Here is a 9,243-nt window from a genome sequence, read left to right as displayed (position 1 = left end):
GGGCCAGAGTTTGGATGTTTAACCCAGTCGAAGGGCGCGGTAATATCCATAAAGGCCATATGTAAGCAACTCCCTTGACTATAGTGTATTTGCCCACAATCAGCTAATTTAGAAATGTATTCATCCATTTAACCCCTTCGCTGCGGCGGCTATTCCGCCGCAGCGCTAAGGGGGGGGCGGGGCCGCGCGGCGGTCCCGTGCTCGTGACGGAACCGCTCCGTCACGGCCCTAAGGTGAGCTGTGCTTATGACGGAACGGTTCCGTCACGGACCCGCCCGCCCATTTAAACGTCAGCGCAGGTGCGGAATTCGCACCGCGCAAGCGCGGTGAGCGGGCCGTGGCGGAACCGTTCCGTCACCATCACAGCCCACCCGAGGCTCGTGACGGAACGGTTCCGTCACTAGCATGGGAGGGTTAAATGACCTTTCATGCATACCTTATTGCAGAGCCCATCCATCCATTCATGTTCGGGGTAAGACACAAAATATGCCTGAACACCAAAATATAAAGTGGCACCCATTCGCAAATCAGACAGTTAATAAATATGCTCTTTATTTTCAATAAAAAATTACTGAAATAAAAAAAATAAAAAATAAAAAACGTTTAGGGCCACATGTTCAAATTAGTCCGGTTTTGAACTTGTAATGACACACTGTGTGGGTGTTTCGCAAGGGTATACGACAATCCATGCATTTTTGCAAGTAATATTTGTGGTAATATCAGAGAAATCAGCAGTAAAATACTGACCCACCTCGCCAAAAAACAACAGGTCTACAAACTGTTGAAACATCCTCCTGCACACTGATTTGTCAGAACAGCCCATCGGGCACTTCCTGATTGCCCCATAGGCCAGTCCGACGCTGCATCCATCCATCCACTCACACACCAAAACTTCACAATCAATGCAAAACCACATTCACTTATAAAATAGCCGGACCTATTGGCTTTTCCAGTACATGCTATTTGTGCAGTCACTAACCCACAACCATTAAGCCCCCTTGATCTATGGAAAAGGTAACTATTCATTTAGCACTGTAAAGAATATGCATACTTTAATCACACATTCTGCTGTAATGAGGCAAAGAGGATAGGAATAGCACATGGAAAGCAACACAATGGTCATGGAAGGGGGACAGAAAGGAAATGAAGCAATTAAAAAGCAAATGAATGCATAAAACTGTGCAGGTTTAAGAGTAGTGCAATGATGCATTCATCCAGCTAAAGAGAATCTGGAAGTCCAAGGACCTAACGTGGCAAACCAAGATCAGGCTTTAAACACCAAGGTAAAATCAGGCCTTCTGTATGTAGCAGAAACTTGAAGGACAACAGTGACACCCCACCAAAAAAGTCTAGGCCTTCATAAGCACCTGTCTGAGGAAACTCCTCTAAATCCACTGGACAAACACCATCAGCAACAACGACCTATCAAAGCAGACTTCCCAACTCCCTGCCCAAGGAGAAACCATGAACCATGTATGCAGTGTTGCTGACACAGTTAAAGCCCATCAGAATAACCCGCAATGTCTGTCTCCCTCCACCGGCCCGATTCTGCCTCTTTGTCTCTGCCAGATGCACCCGTGGCCTGAAAATCTCACCTCATGAGATTTAATTATAATTTTGAAGAAAAAAGTGAATAAGGTCATGGTAGCAGCAGCATATTTAATAATAACAGGCGCTGGCCCCTGACCTGAATAGACCTGTGATGCTGGTACAACGAGGGCCGACCCATTCCTAGCACTATGTATGCTTCAGTGGTAAAACCTCAATTAAAGAAACACAGACGATTGACCGGTTTCATTAGCAGCCTTAAACGTGAGTCATGAGAACATGTGCAAGGGAGCAGCATGGCTGGTTTGCAGAACTAGGGGGCATATTATCAACAAATAGCTATATTTATCGCTAAATAGGCTTAGCGACAATTTTTTTATTGCCGCGCATCGCTGGAATTTATCGCAGAGATAACGTGCTATTAGCAACGTTTATCTCTAAAGCGATAAAATTCCCGGCGATAGAGGCGAAATGTGTGAATATCGCTGATAATACAGCGATATTCACGCATTAACGCCAATAGGGTCTTAGCCTGAATATCCACCTCCCATTGGATATACAGGCTAAGAACTGGTCTGAACAGGCGTTAGGTTTTGGAGATATTCGCGTTTAGCGCGAACATTTCCATGGCTACGCCTGCGTTGATAATAGGCGATAGCGATGTTAGCGACTGTTTTCAGTCGCTAACAGGTTGGGTACGCCCATTTTGCATGTCATTAGCGATAAATATCGCTGACATGCAAAGCGGGCCCCAAACCGCTCGCTATCACCTAAAAGCTGTCGCTAACTGATGTTAGCGACAGCTTGCTAATAGGGGGATGAAATTATTGCCCCTTAGCGGCCGAAAACGGCAGCTAAGGCGGCGATAGTTTCATTTCACCTGCCTTGATAATATGCCCCCTAGGTGTTTTAAATACAAAAACCACAGAAGGCGTGTTGATACAGATCCAATTATATTACTGAAAAGGTGATTTCTTCAGCTTACATGATACATTGATGACCAGAGAAGGCAAACAATGACTCAAGCATTAAGCCTACAGCCCATCACAGTGGAATAAACAGCTTGGATTGCAAGATGGCAACAGGTAAGGTGTCTATCTATCCTGATGACTGAGATCATTACATGTGTGAAAACAGGGGTTTAAACAATACCTGCAATCAGTTGCAGACACTTGCTCTTAGCTATATATGGTCATTAACTTATAAAATTAGCGAAAGAAGCATAGTAACATCTTGACAAGTGCACTTGCGACAGGGTAATTTCTCAGGACCTTGCGGTTACAGCTAAGGTACAGACAGTTCAAGTTCACTTAAAGGCCAACGGCTGTGTACCCTCTGCAGGCTTGCCATGAGTATCACTGCAGTCATTGTTGCTGGCACAGGGTGCAAAACACTGCCACTGCTCAGAGCCACTTCCGGGCCTGCCTTGTGGAGGTCTCAGCCATTGCGTGTGTCAGAGGTCACCACTGCTTTAACCGCACTCTATTGCAATCGCATCCAATCGCTGGCTGCAAGAGAGCAGGCTTTCCAGACCGTATCTTGTAACCTGTTTTGTGTCCAAGGGAGCAGGCAGCTCTTCCAATCGAGCAGGGCACCCATGCAGCCTGGCAGGGCCTGCAACGCCGGCGATGCAGACAACGCAGCCCCTATGTTAGTTCCTTGCTCTACTGTGGCAGAAGCCGCCAACCATCAGTGTTGGCAACGGAGGCTCAAAAATCCAATCAGGATTCGTCTTATTGCCAACAAAGTCAATGGAAGTGCGGGAATTCAACCACGGTTAGGCAGCCTCCCTCCCACTGCACCCAATACCAGTGGAGCTTCTGCATACCCTCCACACCCTGCAGATGGGAAGCAATTGTAGAATTGAATCAGTTCTTTAAAGAAGTATTTAGCAAAAGCGTACGCATCTCGGTTCTCTTGCACAGCCTTTCAATGTGGGAGGAAAACAAATGAATCCTCAACAAATTAGCCATTGATGGAAAAGGTCATTGGAAAACATAATTGTACCTGTGGCCCCCACACCTTAGAATCGATAGTGTTTCTCATATGGTGCAACCTATCTATATTTTGCAGTATGGAAGAACTTTGCTCCCTATGTTATTCAAATGGAGGCTGTGAGACACCAACACCCTCAAACTTTTAATGTAGAAATGGTATATCTCTAACTATAGAGCAATTGCTCAATATGCAAATGTCTTACTCATGTGTAAACAACGTGTTAATTGTGCATTTCATTGGGACCCTTTGGATGGAAAGAGCAAAGTCTGCAGAAGGTCACGAAGAGTTGTGTGGGCTAGGTCTGGTTTTTTCTCTTCAGGTAATGTTTAATATGATGAAACACATTCCAGAACTATCTTTTGAAAATTAATCAAATGCGTTGTTGTCATTACTTTGAACCACGTGTGCAGTTCATTGGGAGACTGTGAAAATCAATAAGGTGGAAATGGAGCTTAAAACTTGTGAAGCCAAAAATAATTATGGGGGGAAAAAAGAAACGATCCCCAAGCCTCCTCTTACAGTGCATGGTTAACAAAGGACATTCATTCGGAAATGACACTGAGAAAAGCCAATATTTTCGTTACTGTTCCTGTAACCAAAGTCATCTTTCATGACCTCATCAATGCAGTGAAGTAGTGTGGCTCACTGGTTAGAGGCGGCAGACCCGAGAGCAGAGGACGGCCCGGAAACAGGGTTCGATTCCCGACGCGGCAGGTTTCTGGACCAGGGTCAGCGGACTCGATAATTCTCTCGCCTCGGTGCCCACTCTGATCAGTGATCACACTCGGCAACTCTGGGCACTAGCTTGCCTCATCTTCACTAACGGCCCCACCAGACTGCCAGGGATGCCTGGTCTCACCCTGGAGACACCCATTAAGGGACCATCTCACAGGGAAGCCAGGAAGGGTTTCGCAGCGGTCGAAGCGCGGAGGTACCCCTTCGGGAGTGATTCCTGCGCTATATAAGCACACAATTAATTAATTAATTAATATAATAATATGTGTGAATGAATTTTATATCTGACCGGCTACTTTACCACAGAACCGTTGCTTTGTTTCCAATAGCAAAGTAAATAAAATAGTTGCAATTAGATTTCCTTGCTAATCACACACTTGTACCATTTTTAAAGAAATTCAGCATCCAAGAAATAAATATACGAGAATACTCTGTAATAGGTAAATCTTCACACAAAACAATTTCACTAAACAAGATGTACCCCTAAAAGTCAGAAGAAAACAAACGTGAAAGATATTGGTGAAACACAGCATTGTACTTCATTCGTTTTCTTCGGTACCTCGCTTGTCTAGTGAAATTATCTTGCCATCCCATCACCCTCCCTTTCAATACCTTTGTTCCCTCTCATGTACTTCCTTCTTGCTATTGCTGACGGTGCCACACACTGAATGGGTACAACGAGGGTAGAGGGGCAGGGGCGTGGCAGGCATCATTAGTTTAGGATGCCACTTCCCCTGTTCTGTAAGCATGAGTTTGGGAAACTCACGTGTTCTTTTAAGAAATGGGTGGGACAGGGGCAGGGTCGGATTGGGATCAGAATTTGGCCCGGGCACTGAAGAAAAAAGTGGCCCACGTTTGCGGGGGTGGCCCACATTCACCGGGCGTGGCCCACATTCTCGGCGTGCATTTTCATGAAATACACAAGGAGTGTAAGTGGGAGGATATTGTTCTTGGGAAGGACACAGGGCAAAGGTGACAATGTCCTACAAGCTGAGCAACTGAAATACAGCGTGGCCCTTTCTATTACAGAATGATTCCTCAGCCCTGCAGCGCAGGAGCACCTGAAAAACAGCGAGGCCCCAGCTATCTGTAAATTACTCAGCCCTCCCCAGCCCTTCACTGCCTCAGGGCAATGGCCTGGAAGGAAAAGGGATAAAGCAAAAAAACACAGCTGCTGGGCATCCATGGGAGTGGGGGGGGGGGCCGCTAGGGTGAAGATGGTGCGAGTTCCCAACATCACCTGGCCCCCCCACAGCGAGAGTCATTCTTCCTCACCCACTATGCCCTGAATAAGGGTTGTTAATGTAAACACTGTTTCTGGGGTGCGTGGACCCCAGGGGGGCCAAGGTGAAAATGGCTCAATGGCCTGAGCAACACCTGGCCCCCTGGGAGGCAGATTCTTGCACACAATCACCCCTCCCGAGCCCAGCCTCAGCGTGATTGCTTGGCAGGGCAGGGGGGTCAAGGAGAGGCCACAGCTGATAATCGCTGAAGGGCTGCCCAGCGAAGCTGTTTTCATCTCCCTGTCAGTGCTCTCTGTGGACTGGGAACGGGGGAAAAAAACAGAGTGCACTGAGACACCGGTCCTTTGGCCCATGCCCGAGTGCCCGCAGTGCCAATCCGCCCCTGGACAGGGGGCACCAGTCCTAGTCCTTTCCCCACATTCTGTTGTTGTGTGGGTGAAGTCTTGCATAATGTGAGAACAGAAAACAGGAGAGGTAAGGCGAAATTCACACCTGGAAACCTCATAATTAGCAGTAGGTGAATTATCTATTAACTATAGTGCCACATTTGCACATCTTGAGGTAGGAACAATTTTTTTTATTCTTTTTTTCAAATAATGTAGAGTCCTTGAACTCTGCGCCGAGGATCACAAGTGCTGCATATCATTACATGTACTCCTTCCCCACACTTTGAAACTCAGCAATAGAAAGCAAGATAGCGCAAGTATACTCTGTGTCATTGAAACTTTAAATGCATTTTGTGTTCCACGGAAGAAGAAAAACAGCTAATAGGGAATGAAAGGGAGAAATAAATTGTAAATATAAGTAGTCAAGTCCAGTATGGAGAATATGCAGTTGTAATCCACTGACACATGGAGGTAATCCATGTCACTTTGCTTGATATTTAAAAATGTATCCCAAAACTCCCACAAACAATGAAAACAACATGAAATAAAACACAGACAGACATATACAGAAAGCACATCTTCATGTCCATGTTCTAAAAACTAGGAAAAACATTTGCGCCATCCAGTTACTTAATCATGAATATATATGTGAGTGTATGTGTGTGTGTGTGTGGAAAAACATACACAACCTTTATAAATAATCAAATCCAAATATATGTTAAGCATCAACGTGCAGTTCCTACGTTTGGTGCTCATTCTTCAATACCAAGAAAAAAGGCTGCAACCCACTAAGCTATCCTGTCTCTCGTTCTTACAGTGCAGAATCATTTGTCCAATCAAGGGATATTAAGATAATTGGTTGCTCTTTGTTGGCACAATGCCCAGAGCCTTTGGTGAACATTAAGGGGGAAGTTAATCTCTGCCTCTATAACTAATATGAGGGCATTGATAGCGTTTAATTTTATTAACATCACAATTCATCTTAAATTGTATTAATCATGGCCCTCACACCTTGCAAATAAATGGGGACATTTGTGATCTGTCTGTTCAGAGAAACGTAAAATAAAAAATATATGTTCCCGAAAATAATGGTAAAAGTGTTGTGACTTAGTATGTCTTTCAGGCCAATCATCATCATGCAGAAGACAGCAGAAGCAGTAAGTGGGGGTGTTCCCACAGTGAAGGCGCCAGGACAGGGGCCGATCTGTCCGAGCCTCCTTTATCCAAGGACTGTGGACATGTTCTCTGATGGTTCCTGACTCTCCGTCAGTAAACCACAGGCCAGCTGAGCTAACCTGTTAACCTGCTGCAATAGCGAGACAGTGAGACCGTCAATGGAGACGGTCGCCTCTTCCTGTATTGCAGCAGCGTGCGTCACATGCAGGCAGAGAGATGCTCTGTGGGTTTCGTGCCGGTGGCCACTCCCACTACTTGTTTCACCAATTCAAAGTCCAAAGCCTTAATAACTTCAGCGAACAAACAACCATGCTCCTCCAGAATTTCTCTTTATCCTATTTATCTAATTCTGAAAACAGTTTATTCAATCTTTATAAACTTGCCTCCCCACTCTTCTGGTCTAAATCTGCCTCAAATCGTTGCAATGAGTTTCAGGCGCATTAGAGGGGTGGGAGGCTGTCTGTGGACACACTGGTCAAGCCGTGGTGGCGACCTCTCACGCATGGTCCTTGGATGGTGTATCAGGGGACAGACATCTCTCTGGTGACTGGACTGGTTACAATTCAAATAAGTCCCTGTTCTGTCACCTCCATACCTACCCCTGCTCTTACCCTGCCTGACTTTATCTTTGTTACTGTTCAGCCACAATTCTGTTTTTTATTTTTCTGTAAACCCCCTGCCACTGTGTGAGCAGCTTGGCGCCGTGTGCCCAAATCCCTTGAGCAAAGTCTACGGTCTCCTGTAGAAGAAATGGTACTGGTTGGTCAGTGAGTCCCTACAGGGTTCAAGACAACGACACTCCCACTGGACAACAGATATGGTAGGATGCCCCTGGGACTAGATCCGGGGGTCCATGGCCATGGATGGCATGGCGGCAGGGGACACCTCATTCACATACATATCATGTGCACTGTGTATTTAGCAGGAGGCAAGGAAAGCGCCCGACTAGACTAGCATTCTTGCGATACTGGTTCACCAGTAGGCGTGCATCCTTGGCACAAGTAAGGAATTGTCCATAAAGACAGGAGGCGCTATAGGAGCTGGTTCCCAGTGCCCTTCCCACACACATGAAGGAGACAGGGAAGGAGGAAGTGAAGTGCCTGAACTCCCTTGCTTTCTGCCAGAGATTGAAATGGGGTCAAAGGCAGGAGTGGCTGACACCATGAGGAAAACCTTCAGAATCCACCGTCAGTAGGGCACACAGGAACGCTTCAGACAGTAGTGAACCCTCTTTCACTCACACATTCATCCATGTACAAGGACGCAGAGAAATTGGCACTTGCGGCCCAGGTTTTTCCTACCCAAACACCAAAAACCCCAGGACCAATGGGATGGGGTGAAGGAATGGCAATAATACAAAGTCAAAGTCAAAGTCAAATAGTGCTTTATTCGAGTAATTCCTCATAAAAGCAAGACATACACAAAATATTAAAATGCAATTAAATTTACAGTCAATCACATAGACGATGCACTATTAATTCCAAGAAATACACTCCATTAAAAAATTTCCCATGGTACTTGATTAACAGATAAAAAAGATTAATACATTAATAAAAATGGCAAAGGTATAACAATGTTGATGGTCTAAAAGCAATAATAACAATTTCATTGAGACAGATTTTACAGACAGAGAATAGTTAATTAACTAGCAGTCTCTGTCTGATCGCCCATGCCCATCCAATATATTTTGCAGTGGCAATTAAAATCCATGTGAGTGGGCTCGAACATATAATACGCAGAGCAACAGAGCTACAGGATGTCCCAAGGTTCCTGCACATAGGTGCTAACCAGACACGTCAAGGAACACAATAAGCTTTACAAGAGAACAAAAAATGTCCAAGTGTTTCCTTCCCCAGTCCACAGGCAGGGCAGGTGTCACACCCCCCTGCACCCCATTTTGATGACAGGGTTCTTATAGGTAGGGGTCCGGCTCTCAGTTGGAATAGGAGCTTTCTATCTCCCGGTTTAGATATGATATCCCAATATGACTCCAGAGCGGGATACAGTTTAACCTCAAGAAAATCCGCAGTCATGGACCCATTGCTAGAACTACTCAGACTCCTGCTCGCAACATTTTCCCAGAATATATTTTTTAGGACAGACTTAGTGGGAAATGTTGCACCTGCTGGGTCTAACCATAGCGAGCTTAACCCAAG

Source organism: Lissotriton vulgaris, chromosome 7, assembly GCF_964263255.1.
Source record: "Lissotriton vulgaris chromosome 7, aLisVul1.2, whole genome shotgun sequence".
In the NCBI taxonomy this organism is placed as follows: domain Eukaryota; kingdom Metazoa; phylum Chordata; class Amphibia; order Caudata; family Salamandridae; genus Lissotriton; species Lissotriton vulgaris.
Note: the sequence above shows the minus strand (reverse complement) of the source record.